Genomic DNA, 16053 nt, shown 5'->3' with positions numbered 1-16053 from the left:
GCCCGCTCCCCTCGCCTCCCCCCACTGCCGGGGCCCAAGCCATCTTCTCCCCACACCACCCCCGCTGACCCCCGCTGGGCCCACGCCACCCCCGCTGACCCCCACTTCGGCCCACGCCACCCCCGCTGGGCCCACGCCACCCCCGCTGGGCCCACGCCACCCCTGCTGGGCCCACGCCACCCCCGCTGGGCACACGCCACCCCCGCCACCCCCGCTGGGCCCACGCCACCCCCGCCGCCCACGCCACCCCCGCCACCCCTGCCACCCCCGCTGGGCCCACGCCACCCCCGCCACCCCTGCCACCCCCGCTACCCCCGCTGGGCCCACGCCACCCCCACTGACCTTCGTTGGGTCCACGCCACCCCCGCTGACCCCCGCTGGGCACACGCCACCCCCACTGACACCCACTGGTCCCCCGCCAACCCCGCTGGGCCCACGCCACCTCCATCCCCCCCGCCCGCTGGGCCCCCGCTGGGCCCGTGCCACCTTCACCTTCGCCCCCCCCCGCAAGAAAGAGGGGGGATGTGAGAGGGGGGAGGGGGAGAGAGAGAGGGGAGGGGAGAGGAGAGAGAGATGGGGGAGGGGAGAGGGAAAGGGGGATTATCTTGAGTGAGATTGCAAAATTAAGGTAGGTTTTAGAGCTATTATATTTTCTCCTCCATATGAATAATATTAAACAATATCAAATAATATCAAACAATTGGAACTGCTTCTTTTCCTTTATAACAATACTGAAAAATATGATTTCCATAGTTTGTGATAAATACACATTTTAATGGGATCATTATATACAGATGTAACATTTCCATTTTGAGATCGGGGGGGGGGGGGGGGGCGGGGGGCAAATATGCGTCAAGCCGATAGCCTAATCGTTAAAGAGTTAAAAGATAAAGAGCTGAGAAGAGGAATCAGAGCTGCCAAGGAAAGGTACTCTGAGAAGTTGAGGAGCAAGTTCTCAGCTAATGACTCTTCTTCAGTTTGGAAGGGCATGCAAGAAATCACCAGCTATAAGAGGAAAGCCCCCCGCTCTTTGGGCAATTGTCAGCTGAAGAACGACCTGAATGAGTTTTACTGCAGGCTTGAAAATCAGAAACGTAACCCTGGTACCCCTTCCCCAACAAACACAGCCAGACCCCAGTCTGCAAAGAATGGACCCTGCACATTCTCCTTCCCATTCACCACTTCACACCTACTTAAGGCGAGACTCCAGTATGAAAAGAGTGGGCCCCTTTCCCACCCCAACCAACACTTCACACCCACTGGTACACAAAAATGCTGGAGAAACTCAGCGGGTGCAGCAGCATCTATGGAGCAAAGGAAATTTCCTTCGCTCCATAGATGCTGCTGCACCCGCTGAGTTTCTCCAGCATTTTTGTGTACCTTCGATTTTCTAGCATCTGCAGTTCCTTCTTAAACACTTCACACCAACTCACAGCCTGACCTCAATCTGCAAAGACTGGGCCCTTCTACACCCACCCCACTCCAATACCACTTCACACCCAATGATTGCACCTCCACAGACACCTCTGTCAAGCTTCTCAAGTTTGCGGATGACACAACCCTGATTGGACTGATCCAGGATGGGGATCTCTGTACTCTTTTCAGTTTGACATCTTTCTTATAACATGGTGCCCAGAACCGAACACAATATTCTAAATTCAGTCTCACCAACGTCTTATACAACTGCAACATGACCTCCCTACTTCTATACTCAATACTCTGACTGATGAGGGCCAAAGTGCCAAAATACTTTTTGACCACCTGATATACCTGTGACACGACCTTCAAGGAACCATGCAACCATCAACCATTCTTCTGCCCACCTGGCTAATTGATCCAGATCCTGCTGCAATCTTTCACAACCATCTTCAATATCTGCAAAACCACTCACTTCTGTATCATCAGCAAACTTGCTAATCTTGTCCTGTTCTGTGCCGTTTCACAGAGTGCTGGAGTAACTCAGCGGGTCAGGCTGAGTATAGAAGTGAGGCCGCATTCAGAGTATTGTGTTCAGTTCTGTGCACCATGTTATAGGAAAGATGTCATCAAACTGGAAATGGTACAGTGAAGATTTATGAGGATGTTGCCAGAACCAGAGGGCCAGAGCTATAGGGAGAGGTTGAGTAGGCTAGGACTCTATTTCATGGAGCACAGGAGGATGAGGATGATCTAATAGAGGTGTGTAAAATCATGATTTGAATAGATATGGTTGAGTCTTTTGCCCAGAATAAGTGAATCGAGGAGCAGAGGACATAAGTTTAAGGTGAAGGGCAAAAGATTTAATAGGAATCTGTGGTGTATGTTTTTCACACAATGGGTGGCAGGTGTATGGAACAAGCTGCCAGAGGAGGTAGTTGAGGCAGGGACTATCGCAACATTTAAGAAACAGTTAGACGGATACATGGATAGGACAGGTTCGGAGGGATATGGATCAAACGTGGGCAGATGGGACTAGTGCAGATGGGACATGCTGGGCCGAAGGGCCTGTTTCCACCCTGTGTCACTCTATGACTATCTTTCCCTCTCAAACCCATTCTCCTGCCTTCTCCCCATTACCTCTGATACGCGTATCAATCAAGAATCTATCAATCTCCTCCTGAAAAATGTCCATTGACTTGACCTCCACAGTTGTCTGTGGTAATGATTTCCACAGTTCACCACACTCTGACTTAAGAAATTCCTGCTCATCTCCTTCCTAAAGGAATGTCTTTTAATTCTGAGGCTGTGTCCTCTGGTCCTAGACTCTCCCACTAGTGGAAACATCCTCTCCAAATCCACTCCATGCAAGTTTTTACCAGGCTGGGACAGACGGCAACAGCTTCACACCATGTCCCAAAGCTTGTGTCCTGTCCTGCATCACCGAAGGCAGCAGAGATGTTATAGGAGAGGGAAAGCACCGTAACAAAGTAGCTCAAGATGGTTTGGGTACCATTCAGGAATGTCTATGCATGTCACATCATGAATATTATTGAAGAACGGTCTTGACCCGAACTATAATCTATACCTTTTCTCCAGAGATGCTGCCTGACTCACTGGGTTACTCCAGCACTCTGTGACATATCACTTATCCATGTTATCCACAGATGCTGCCTGACTCGCTGAGATACTCCAGCACTCTGTGAAACATCACCTATTAATATTCTCCGCAGATGCTGCCTTACCCACTGAGTTACTCCAGCAATTTATGACTATTTTCCCTTCACCCATCTGCCCAAGCCCACCCTCCCCCCTCCTTTCCTATGTACCTTTCCACCTATAAACCTCTCTCTGCCTTTACATTTCACTCCTCTTTCAAATCTGCTCTACTTATCCACATGCATTTTTCTTCTTAACTTTTTAGTCATAGAATGATGCAGTGTGGAAACAGGCCCTTCAGTCCAACTTGCCCACACCGACCAACATGTCCCATCTAAACTAGTCCCACTCACATGCGTTTTGGCCCATATCCACCTAAATCTGTCCTATCCATGTATGTGTCCAAATGTCTCTTAAACATTAGGATAGTCCCAGCCTTAACTACCTCCTCTGGCAGCTCGTTACATACACCCAGCACCCTTTGTGTGAAAAAGCTACCTCAGATTCCTGTTAATTTCTGAAATATTGGTCATACATTTGGTGCAAAAATGCTCCAAAACAAGGCTCAGAATGCATCAGAGAGCATCTAAAACCCCTGAGCTTCCAGGGCCCTTAAGCGGGCCCTGGACCCCGGCATCGAGGGACTTCACGCTTCGCGCTCGTAATGTGCGCAGCGCGCACATTATTTCACATTAAGTTTTTTGTAATCCTGTCATGCCACCCCCCTTTTTGAAAAGCTTCGTACGGGCCTGCATACTTTCTTGGCTTGTGTCAAAATAATGGCTCGTGTGGGCGTGGAATAAAAGTTTACAGGTTATATTTTGGGCGAGCCTTAATCTGAACCCACCTCCACTCATCCCTACCTTAAGTAAACAGAACCCCCTGTTCCTGCACAGGGTTTTTCCACATAGGATCACCTCAACTCCAGAATACAAAATTACACTGGGGGAAGCTAGTGTAAGATAACCAAGCACTTTGCAGTGGTCAGAAGAGAGAAAATCCTGTGGTGGCTCCAATGACCTGGGTTCAATCCAGATCTTTGGTGCTATCCACGTGTAGTTTGCACACTCATCCTGTAAGTGTGTGCGATTACACAGATGTAACCGTCATCCCAAAGGAGAGAAGGCTGAGGGATTAATTGGCTACTGTTATTACCCTTAGTGTAAATGGCTGGTGTGAGATATGGAGGGTTGTTAATAGGCCTGTGTTAAAGTGGAAACAAGTAGAGAATCAGATTGATGGAATTGGTCTGAGAGCTGACATGAACACAACAGACCATGTAGCCTTATACTATGTCATAAGGCATAATATAAACACAGGTTCTTTATTTCTTTCTTGTCTTTTATGTCTCCCTTATCCACTCACCCAATCTACAGCATTTCTGCAGGTTTGATTTTTCCCTCCTGCTATCTCTCCCTCTCAATAGGAATTATATTTTACTTGTTGTACGGCAGGTTATGGTTACAATTAATATTTGTAATCTAAAAAATAGATTGGAAATGCACATTTTTTAACTCATTCCTTTTTCAGGATTGAGGCATCTCTGGTAATGCCTACATTTATTTCCACCCTCACTTGCCCTTAAGATAGCAATGTTACAAAATTTTGAGATTTTAAAAATCAAGTCTGCAATTTATCCCATCAGATAAAGCATAAAACGAAGTTTAATTTGACACCTAATTCACTTTCATATCTTAAGTATTAAAACAGTTATGGCCATTTTCATACTCGGAAATTAGCATCCCTATTGCTTTTCCATTGACTTAACTCAAAAGCTGTGATCAAGGACAGTCAAAAGCCCATAACTTTCTTAAAAATTAAGAGAACTGAAATAAATGTTCAGTTATTATAGATTGAAGCATTCTGAAACAAATATGAAACAATCTTATTTGGATGACATGAAATTAAAGCATATAATTAGTTAGTTACCTAATTGTAACTAATTACAAAATTCAATTACTAGATCTAAACATCTATCCATTTCTTAAGAAATGGTTAACATTTTTATATAGCCTAAGTGTCCAAATAACATTCACACAAGAATTCACAATATAACATGATTTTTAAATCTCATTGTCATGAATTTATAGGCCAAATGGAAGGAATTTAGTGTTTAATTCCCGTAAATGAATGGCCATTTAAATCATCTTGCGAGTGAGATTTTGTGGAATGCGATCGATTGGAACGTTGCGTTTGCAGTGAATTTAAACCCCATATCGGCAGGAAAAATACTGCCAGTTCGTATATTTACATAATCACATTTTTGCAACGTGAAATTTTGATTAAAGGCATCCTAAGAAGCACGTTTATATGTAAAAATAAACAGTGTACCTTGCTTTGTCTCCTACGTGAGATCCGTCCCGCTGTTGGCGTTGACGGCTTTAGAAGACGATTTTAATTTTACTCCTGCTATTAAATTATCCAGCGCTAATTTTAATAAACATAATAAAATGGCAGTCGGAGCGATTTTTCTTCAGCAACTAAACAGCCTGACAAAGATCGATTTGAACAGGCTGGAGTAAAACGGCATTTTAAACCTGCCCCCCTCTCAAAGGCGCCAAAGTCGCGCACACGGGCAGTGACAGAACTGCAGCGCCGCTGAAGGTAAGTTTTGTAACATACCTACTTGAGAGGGGATGGTGAACTCCTTTTTTGAATCATCCCATAATTTTCATTTTGTTCAGTTCAGTTCAGTTTAGTTTGGTTTAGTTTGGTTTAGTTTGGTTTAGTTTGGTTTAGTTTAATTTAGTTTAGTTTGGTTTAGTTTGGTTTAGTTTGGTTTAGTTTAGTTCAGTTTAATTCATTTCAGTTCAGTTCAGTTCAGTTCCGTTCAGTTCAGTTCAGTTCAGTTCCGTTCAGTACAGTTCAGTGAGTTTAGTATAGTTTAGTCTAGAGATACAGTATGGAAACAGACCCTTCGGCCCACCATGTCCGCACTGACCAATGATCACCTGTACACTAGCTCCACCCTACACATTAGAGACAATTTACAGAGGCCAATTAACCTACAAACCTGCACGTCTTTGGAATGTGGGGGAAAGCCCGGGAGGTCAGGATCGAACCCAGGACTCAGGTGCTGTCAGGGACCAACTCCACTGTTGCCCCACTGTACCGCCGCAAAATAAACAGATCCTAGGCCAGTGGTGAATAGATTTTGTGTCTTTATTCTTAACTATATATATTTTCTTATTTTCATGGGAATAGACCAGTTGGCTCATTAAACCTATGACAGGTCTCAATTAGTTCTTTTAACAATCCTAAATTCTCTCAAAGTATCAAAGGCTAATTATTGATTATCCTCACTACCAGCACATCTTGGAGATGCAGTTAGGGACTAGAGCACATGTCAGAAATCCATGCAGTCACATGGAAAACATACAATCTCCATACAAATAGCACCAGAGGTCAGGTGTGAACCTGCGTCGTTGACCTGTAAGATAACCGTGCATAGTTCCTTGAAGGTGGAATCTCATATAGATAGGGTGGTAAAGAAAGCTTTTGGTATGCTAGCCTTTATAAATCAGAGCATTGAGTATAGAAGCTGGGATGTAATGTTAAAATTGTACAAGGCATTGGTGAGACCAAATCTGGAGTATGGTGTACAATTTTGGTTGCCCAATTATAGGAAGGATGTCAACAAAATAGAGAGAGTACAGAGGAGATTTACTAGAATGTTGCCTGGGTTTCAACAACTAAGTTACAGAGAAAGGTTGAATAAGTTAGGTCTTTATTCTCTGGAGCGCAGAAGGTTAAGGGGGGACTTGATAGAGGTCTTTAAAATGATGAGAGGGATAGACAGAGTTGATGTGGACAAGCTTTTCCCTTTGAGAATAGGGAAGATTCAAACAAGAGGACATGACTTCAGAATTAAGGGACAGAAGTTTAGGGGTAACATGAGGGGGAACTTCTTTACTCAGAGAGTGGTAGCGGTGTGGAATGAGCTTCCAGTGGAAGTGGTGGAGGCAGGTTCGTTGGTATCATTTTAAAATAAATTGGATAGGCATATGGATGAGAAGGGAATGGAGGGTTATGGTATGAGTGCAGGCAGGTGGGACTAAGGGAAAAAATTGTTCGGCACGGACTTGTAGGGCCGAGATGGCCTGTTTCCGTGCTGTAATTGTTATATGGTTATATGGTTATAGCTACATTAATTACTGTGCCACTGAAGTTTCACTGTCATTAAAACTCAAATATCTTTGGATAGCTGAATTTTTATTTTTTTTCAATGAAATAATTAAAAACCATTTACTGCTCTTAAGGGGGAACTATTATGAGCATTGTAATAATTTTGTTAACTAAGATGTCTTGTTTACCAAAAATGATTAAATAGCTGAAAGTTATTCCAGCACTTTCTTGCAATCATAATGAAAATCACAACTTTAGACTTCCATAATCCCAAAGAAAGTTGTTTTTGAGAGCTTCGTTTGTTTAGCTTGGTGCAACCGTTAATTAATTAAAATTTATTTAATTATTAAAATTTATATTTAATTCTTTGTTTTAATTTTATTTTATAATGACTTAACTTTCATCCTTTGAAAGCACTTTTACACTAGCCAGGAATGAGAACTCTAGCAATTAGTAGACAGTGAGCATTTCCTTTGGTTTAAATTTTAATAGGTCCACTGAGGGATATATCTATTCTTCTATCTATCTATCTATTATTAAATAAAACTCTGTGGCTGCCGCCTGCCGTCCGGCTGCCTTTCTGCCATTTGATTTGTTCCATCGTGTGATGTCACAATGCCCAATACTCGCAGATGTCCAATCGGAATGGCCGATGCTCGCAGATGTCCAATCGGAATGGATCCATTTACATGTACGGCTGCCGGCTGCATTTCTTCCTTTGATTCCTTGCCACGCCGAATCCAGACGGACAATCGCCGAGATCTTTTCCATTTCGGTAGAGATTTCACTTTTCTTTCTAAGTATCCGCTCCTCATTACATTTCGTCGTGTTTAAGTACACGTTTTTAATCAAATCCTTCTCCCCACCCCCCAATATTTCAAAAATAAACTGGCTTCTCACCCATAGAAGCAGCCATTTCGGTAGACATTTCACTTTTCATTCCAACTATCCACTCCTCATTAGATTTCGTTATGTTTATGTCCACATTTTTCATTAAATCCTTCTTCCCCCCCCACTCACTCATTTTGTCGCCTCCTGCTGGCCAGCGACCATAACGGCTGCTGGAGCCCGCATCTCACCTCAAAGACGCCATTTAAAACCAGCCGCACTGCTCAATCCTGAGCCGCTTGAGTTGGAGGACCACGTCTCCCGTGGGGGCTACGGGTAGGGAACGGCTGCGTTGGGGGAGCAGACCCTTGGTCTAGTCTATCTTTAAAACTGTGTGCCTGCCGCCTGCCATCCGGCGTCCGTCCAGCTGCCTTTCTGCCTTTTGATTCGTTCCATCGTGTGATGTCACAATGCCCAATGCTCGCAGATGTCCAATCGGAATGGAACCATTTACATATGCCTTTGCACCAGCCCCAGCCCCAGCCCCAGCCCCTGGTGAACGTTCCATCGTGTGATGTCACAATGCCCAATGCCCAAATACATTCTTGCCATAGAGGGAGTACAGAGAAGGTTAACCAGACTGATTCCTGGGATGTCATGACTTTCATATGAAGAAAGACTGGATAGACTCGGTTTGTACTCGCTAGAATTTACAAGATTGAGGGGGGATCTTATAGAATCTTATGTTTCTATGTTTCCCTCTCCTCACCCCTCTCCCTCTCCCACCCATCCCTCTCTCCCCCACCCCCCTTCACTCTCTAGCCCACCACCTTCCCTCCCCCCCCCGCCCCCTTCCCCTACCCCTCTGTCCCTCTTCCACCACTCCCCCTACCCCTCCCTCCCCACTCTTCCATTTCTCTCCCCCCTTCCCTCCCAACTCTTTCCCCTCTCTCCCCCCACCCCTCTCTCCCTCCCTCCTTCCTCCCCTCCCTCCCCATCCCCCACTCCCCCACATCTCTCTCCCCATCCCCCTATCTCACCCCCTACCCCGCTCTCCTTTCCCTCCCAAATCTGTCCCATTTCCTCCTCCTCCTCTCCCCTCCCTCCCCTCTTCTCACCCCCCCTCCCCCCACCTGTGTGTTTGGGGGGTGGTTAATGTGAGTGTGATGCCGCAGCCCCCCCCCCCCCCCCCGCAACTGCACGTTGGGGAAACAGACCCAACGGGTCTGCACTTGGTCTAGTATACTTTTAAAACTCTGTGTGTGTGTGTGTGTGGGTGTGTCATTTTGCCTTTGAAACGTATCTCCTCGAAACCCAGATGCAAAAACATGGAGATTTTTGCAATTTCGGTAGGGATTTAACATGATTTCATAGATCCTCTAAATTCAGTTGATTATTTCGCCAGATTTTGAATAAAATTGTTCACAAAATATCAAAAACATTTAAAATCAAACTGCTGCATGAGTCACAGTACCACCTCACATGTCTAATCACAATGGATCTCATTTACATATATGACATCACAATGGGTCAGGGGTGGGAGATTGGAACCTCCACATGGACCCACTTAAATCAAACTGCTGCATGAATCACAGTGTCATCTCACGCCACCGCTGCCCAGCTGCCGACATTACAATAACAGATACATTTTTACATCTTCTGGTAGAAAATTTCTTTATGGTTTCAAAAATTCAATCCTCTATAAATTTGGTCGATTATTTCCAGAGATATTTACTAAAATTTATAACCAAACTGACATTTAAAAAAAATATTAAGGTTGCCCAGCTGCTGACCTCACATTGCCTTTGCACCTGGCCCAACTGTTTCCTGGCCCCGCCCAGCCCTGCCCCCACAGCCTGCCTGCAGGCCCCGTCCGGCCCCGCCCGCTGACCTCGCACAGCCATTGTACCTGGCCCAACTGCTTCCTGGCCCCGCCCGGCCCTGCTCCCACCCCCCAGCCTGCCAGGTTGTTGATTCCATTGTTTTTCATTGAATTGAATTGAATTATTTCTCACTTATCATCACTAATTCTTAACATTAACTTTTAATTTCAAAGACAGTTTAAAAAAAAAAAATTTGCTGTCTTCATTGACAGCTTAGATCAGACCCACTGTGTGTGTGTCCGATCTAAGCTGTCAAAGAAGACAGCAAATTTATTTTCACCTCCTCCCCTGAATTCCATAGAGCTGCCGATAGCATTTGTGCATGAGACGCGGACGCTTCATTTCCAGAACATTCTGAACACGTGACGCACGATGGCATTTCGCTCTCTCTGTTTCTCCCCCTCTCTCTCTCTCTCTCTCTCTCTCTCTCTCTCTCTCTCTCTCTCTCTCTCTCTCTCTCTCTCTCTCTCTCTCTCCCCATCTCTCTCTCTCCCCATCGCTCTCCCCAATCTCTCTCTTCCCCCCCTCTCTCCCTCTCCCCCCTCTCTCTCCCCCTCCCTCTCTCTCTTCCACACCCTCCCTCCCCTAAATCCACTCCACCCATCCACTACCCCCTTCCCTCCACCCGATCCCCTCCCCACCCTCCCCCTCCCCCTCCCTTCCCCCCCCCCCACCTGTCCCCCTTTCCTCCCCCCCTCTCCCCCTTCCCTTCCCCCCCTCTCTCTCCCCTCTCTCTCCTCCCTCTCTCTCTCCTCCCATCTCTCTCACCCCTCTTCCCCCACTCTCCTCACCTCACCCACCCCCCTCTCCTTCACCCCTCCAACCCCCCCTCCCTCTGTCTCTTGCCCTTCTGTCTCTGCCCCTTTCTCTCTGTCTCTCCCCATTCTCTCTCTGCCCTCGCTCTCTAACCCCCCCCCCCTCCCTCTCTAGAATTGCCTGCGATTTGGGGGCTATGCGTCAGTGGATAGGGACGTTATGGGGTAAAAGGAGCAAATTAATAATATTAATATATCAAGGGGGTAGGTGGCATGTGTGTGGGGGTGGGGGGTAGTTAGTGTATGTGACGCCACATGCCCCCCCCCCCCCCACGCAACCACACGTTGGGGGAACAGACCCAACAGGTCTGCACTTATTCTAGTTTCATATAAATTCTCAAGGGATATCTGCAGGTTGGCAATGTTACGTGCTTTCAAATATGCCCTAAAAAACCACTGGAGTTTAAAGTTCTCTCTGAAAAAGGGTCCCGATCCTAAACCTCACCCAGAGATGCCACCTGACCGTTTAGTTACTCGAGCACTATGTGTTTTTATTGGAATTTAAAGTTCACCAGCACACAGCACCTTATGTGATCATGTTGCTCATTCACACAGCCTATGGCATTAGCTGGAGCAGATAGCTACAAGGAGCAGATAGCTACAAGGAGCTCGATAATTACAATTTGTTCATTTTTGACAGTCAGCCAGTCTGTCTGTCATCAGCAACATCTGTGAATATCCTGGATCCACCTTTATCAGGTATTTTGTTTATTACATGACATGCCTTGCATGTTAACAAAATACCTGATTCATATAAACCGAGGTGATCTGAAGTGGCCCCATTTATCTGCATTCCTAGGAGGTTGGAATCATAGAACATAGAACATTGATCAGTACAGCACAGGGTCAGGCCCTTCAGCCCCCATGTCTGTACCGAACATGATGCCAAGACCAACTCTTAACTCCCTGCACATAATCCATATCCCTCTGTTCCAATGTCATATTTGCCTCAACCACCACCCCCAGCAGCACATTCCAAGCACTCATTACCCCTTGTGCAAGAAAACTGCAACATTTAAACTTTACCCTTCTCTCATTAAAGCTATGCTCTCTAGTATTTGATTTTTCCTTCCTGGGAGAAAGGTTCTGACTGTCGTTCCCAACTATGCTTCTCATAATTTTACATCAGGTCACCCCACAACCTCTGGTGATCCAAAGAAAACAATCCAAGTCTGTCCAACCTTTCCCTGTAGCTAATACCCCCTAACCCAGGTATCTTTCTGGTAAACCTCCTCTGCATCCTTTCCAAAGCCCTCACATCCTTCCTGTAATGAAGCAACCTAAACTACATGCAATGCTCCAACTGTGGCATAAACAAAGTCCTATACAACCGCATCATGACTTCCTGACTCTAAAGGGCCTGTCCCACGAGCATGCGACTACATGCAGCAAGCGTGACCTAACGTGGTCGCTTGAGCCGTATGGCCTCGTGGGGCCGGTCCAACTTCGATCGCCGGAGCCGTATGGAGTTGTGCGGAGCTGGTCCCGACATCGTGCGGGGCTCCGAAAAACTGACACTGTCCAAAAATTCTGCGCGGCAATGGCCTGCCGGCCCGCAGCTGCCATGAAGCCGTATGCAGCGCCTCGACGGGCGTGCGCAGCGTCTCAACGCCGTAAGCAGCGTCTTGACGCCATACGCAGCGTCTTGACGGCGTACGCCTAGTGCGAACTTCCCGCGGACTTCGCTCGAACTTCACGTCAACTCGTACGGGATCACTCGACTTCTGCGCGGCCCCCACTTCCGGTTTGGTCGTGCTCGCCACATGCAGTCGCATGCTGGTGGGACAGGCCCTGTACGGGGATCACTCGACCTCCGCGCGGCCCCCGTTTCCGGTTTGGTCGCGCTTGCCGCATGCAGTCGCATGCTCGTGGGACAGGCCCTTTACTCTTAATGCCCAGACCAATGAAGGCAAGCATACCATAGGCTTTCTTTTCCATCGTATCTGCTTGTGTTGCCACTTTCCGGGAGCTATGGATTTGTTCCCTAAGATCCATCTGTGCATCACAGCTGTTAATTGTCTTATTAATCATTGTATATTCTACCATTACATTTGACCTCCCAAAGTGCAACACCTCACACTGAGCAAACTTCATCTGTTATTTTCCTGCCCATTTCTGCAGCTGATCTATAGTTCGCTACACACTTTGACAGTCTTCCTCACAGTACGGGACTCCAACAATCTTAGTGTCATCTGCACACTTACTAACTGACCCATATATGTTTATGTCCAAGATATTTATATATATCACAAACAGCAGAAGTCCCAGCACAGATCCTTGCGGAACTCCAGTTGTCACAGACCTTCATTGTTCTTCCACAAACAATCCATTGGCTTCTATCAGCACATCAGTTCTAAATCCATATGACAAGGTAATTGATAATCCCGTGCATCTTAATATTCCTTGATCAACCTACCACATCTAGAAAGAGAAACAGAATCATCATTAAATGGCAGTAGCTTTTCACTTCACATGAAACCTCTTAGACCAACTAATGTAGACTCAACGATATGAATGCTTGTGTCCCACAGAGAAACCTAACTGCTGTGAGAATGAGCCGCAAAACTGGGAGCACCTCGCAATTTTCCATCGAGTCATAACCATCTCCGATACTTCCCATCAGCGGTGGAAACCACAGCGCATGCATCAGACCTTCCCAATATGTTGTGGGCAAGACTCCTAACCATAAATTCCATTTTGTAATATCACACTACCTTTTATTGATGCGGGCAGTGTACCCGTGTGTGATTTATCACTGTGTATAACAATGTGTGTGTACCCTGAAGGATTGAATGCATTACTTGAAATGAATTTGACATATTGTTGGACCAGATACCATTTCTTAGTTTAAGAAGAATGACTGTCTTCAATAAAGAATGTTTATTGTTTGCCCTGTCTAGTTTAAATGACAGTAATTGCAGCAATAGTAATCAAGGCAGCAATAAATAGTGAGTGAAGTGTTGCAATAGGACTGTGCATTAATTGCAAACAACATTAGGCCATTTGATTTTCGTTCATTCATGTGCATCAGTGTTTATATGAGAACCTTCAAAAACACAGAAGCAATGATATTTTGCTGATAATTTGACCTTAAAATGAAAGTCAAGAGGTCATTTCATGTTGCGAGATCCCGCGCCACTTTGTGCCAAGTTGGTTGCGTGGAACATCTTCTTGAAACAAGCTGAAACAAAACCTCAGAACAAAAGGGAGACGAGGAGGAATTTCTTTAGTCAGAGGGCGGTGCATCTGTGGAATTCATTGCCACCGAAGGCTGTGGAGGCCAAGCCAATGGACATTTTTAAGGCAGAGAGAGCTAGATTCTTAATTAGTCACGAGTTATGGGGAGAAGGCAGATGAATGGGGTCTAGAGGGAAAGATAGATCTGCCATGATTGATGGGCCGAATGTCCTGATTCTGCTCCTACAACGAATTTATGAAGAGGGCCATTCAGCCAAGCATGTACATGCTCACTTATTGAAAGTGCAATCCAGTCACTTCCACCCCCTTGATTGTCTGCACTTTTTTTCTCTGTATTGGGCCTGTCCCACTTAGGTGATTTTTCAGCGGACTTCCGGCGACTGTCAAGTTGCCGGCAGTCGCCTGAAAAACCAGGAACTCTAACTGCGACTGTGAGAGTGGAACACACACACACACACACACACACACACACACACACACAAACACATCACAAAGCCGAGCAAGTGGGGGGAGCGCTGTCTGAAATTCACACGGTGCAAAGCCAAGGTGATACAGACACACACCGCGATGAACGGGAAGGTTGGTGCTCTAATTAAGATGGCTAGCACAGTGTTCAGTAAGTCCTTTAGGAGAGTGGGGGAAGGGGGGGGGAAGGGGGGAGAAGGAGTGGAGACAACTTTTAAAAAGCCATTCAACTTTCAATAAGCCAGAGATACACAGCTGTGAAGTTTGGCGGACATTTAACATTACCGGTCGGTTATCTTTGGTTCTGAAAACTCTTGCTTGCGTTTATTTTCCCCAATGAGCCAATGAAAATGACCGGTCAGTAAAGGCGATTAACTAAAACTACCTACGACTACCTCGACTACCTACAACCACATGGCGACCCCACTACAACTGCACCTACGACTACAGGATTATCCATTTTCTCCATGGCCCATTTTTGAATGCAGAAAAATTTTCAACATGTTGAAAAATTTGCGGTGACCATACTGAGGCTGTGACTAGTTCCCAGAATGTGGGAACTCCTCGCGACCATGACGGAGACTCACCAGAGACCACCAGCGAACATGTGGTGAGCGCAGAGTCTCCTGCACTCGCCTAAATAGTCGCCTCAGTGTGACAGGCCCACTAGTATTTCATTTTGAATTCCATTTTGAAAGCTAACAATGAATCTATTTCTCATACCCTTTTGGTCAAGAGAATAATAACACTGCATAAAACACCCCATTAAAAAAAAATATATATTACTTTAATTTCCCTGCTCTTCTTTTCTCCCTCCTTCCCCAGTCACCCTATCAATAACCTTCCATCAAACTCTGCCTTAGGGAGAACAGTAGCAGTTTATTTTTCACCATCTCTCATTCCAATCCAGTAATTCTCCACTGCATCCTCACCAAGGGTTGAATATCTAACCTGACTGGAACACATGGAACAAAATTCCTTTCCTTTGTGCACTTTGCTCTGATTTACAAAGCTCAGAGTTCCCTCATTCACGTTAAGCAGCGTTTTCTATACTTCCTGCCAGGGAGTCAAATGTTGGACCCTCCTGAAGTTGGAAAGCTTACAGGTGAGCTTCTAGAGGAGATGCCGCCAGTTACTTCTACAGGTGTACAGTAGAGAACATATTGACTGGTTGCATCGTGGCCTGGTTCGACAACTTGAACGTCCAGGAGCGAAAAATACAGCAAAAAGTTGTGAACACTGTCCAGTCCATCACCGGCTCTGACCTCCCCACCATCGAAGGGATTTATCAGAATCGCTGCCTCAAAAAGGCAGCTAACATCATCAGAGACCCACACCATCCTGACCTCACACTCATCTCACCACTCCCATCGGGAAGAAGGTACAGGAGCCTGAGAACTGTAATGTCCAGGTTCAGGAACAGTTTCTTGCCGACAACCATCAGGCTATTAAGCACTAAAACCTCATAAACTATGAACTACAATAGACTATTATTATTACTATTGCACTGTTATTATTTATTTTTTCGAGTTTTGTTATATTATTTATTATGTTTACATATTCTGCTGTGCTGCAGCAAGTAAGAATTTCATTGTTCTATCTGGGACATATGACAATAAAACACTCTTGACTCTTGACTAGAACTCGTTGAAACTGGTGAAACC

The 16053-nt window shown here is 45.8% G+C and overlaps 1 protein-coding gene across 1 annotated transcript in view; it reads right to left on the bottom strand.

The window, feature by feature from the left end:
- LOC116974702 (collagenase 3-like) overlaps positions 1–16053 on the bottom strand; it is a 72209-nt gene that overhangs the window by 37824 nt on the left and 18332 nt on the right. The gene's annotated exons all lie outside the window — the stretch shown is intronic.

The sequence above is a fragment of the Amblyraja radiata genome, chromosome 6 (genome assembly GCF_010909765.2).
Source record: "Amblyraja radiata isolate CabotCenter1 chromosome 6, sAmbRad1.1.pri, whole genome shotgun sequence".
Lineage (NCBI taxonomy): Eukaryota > Metazoa > Chordata > Chondrichthyes > Rajiformes > Rajidae > Amblyraja > Amblyraja radiata.
Note: the sequence above shows the minus strand (reverse complement) of the source record. Positions and strands in the feature narration are given on the sequence as shown.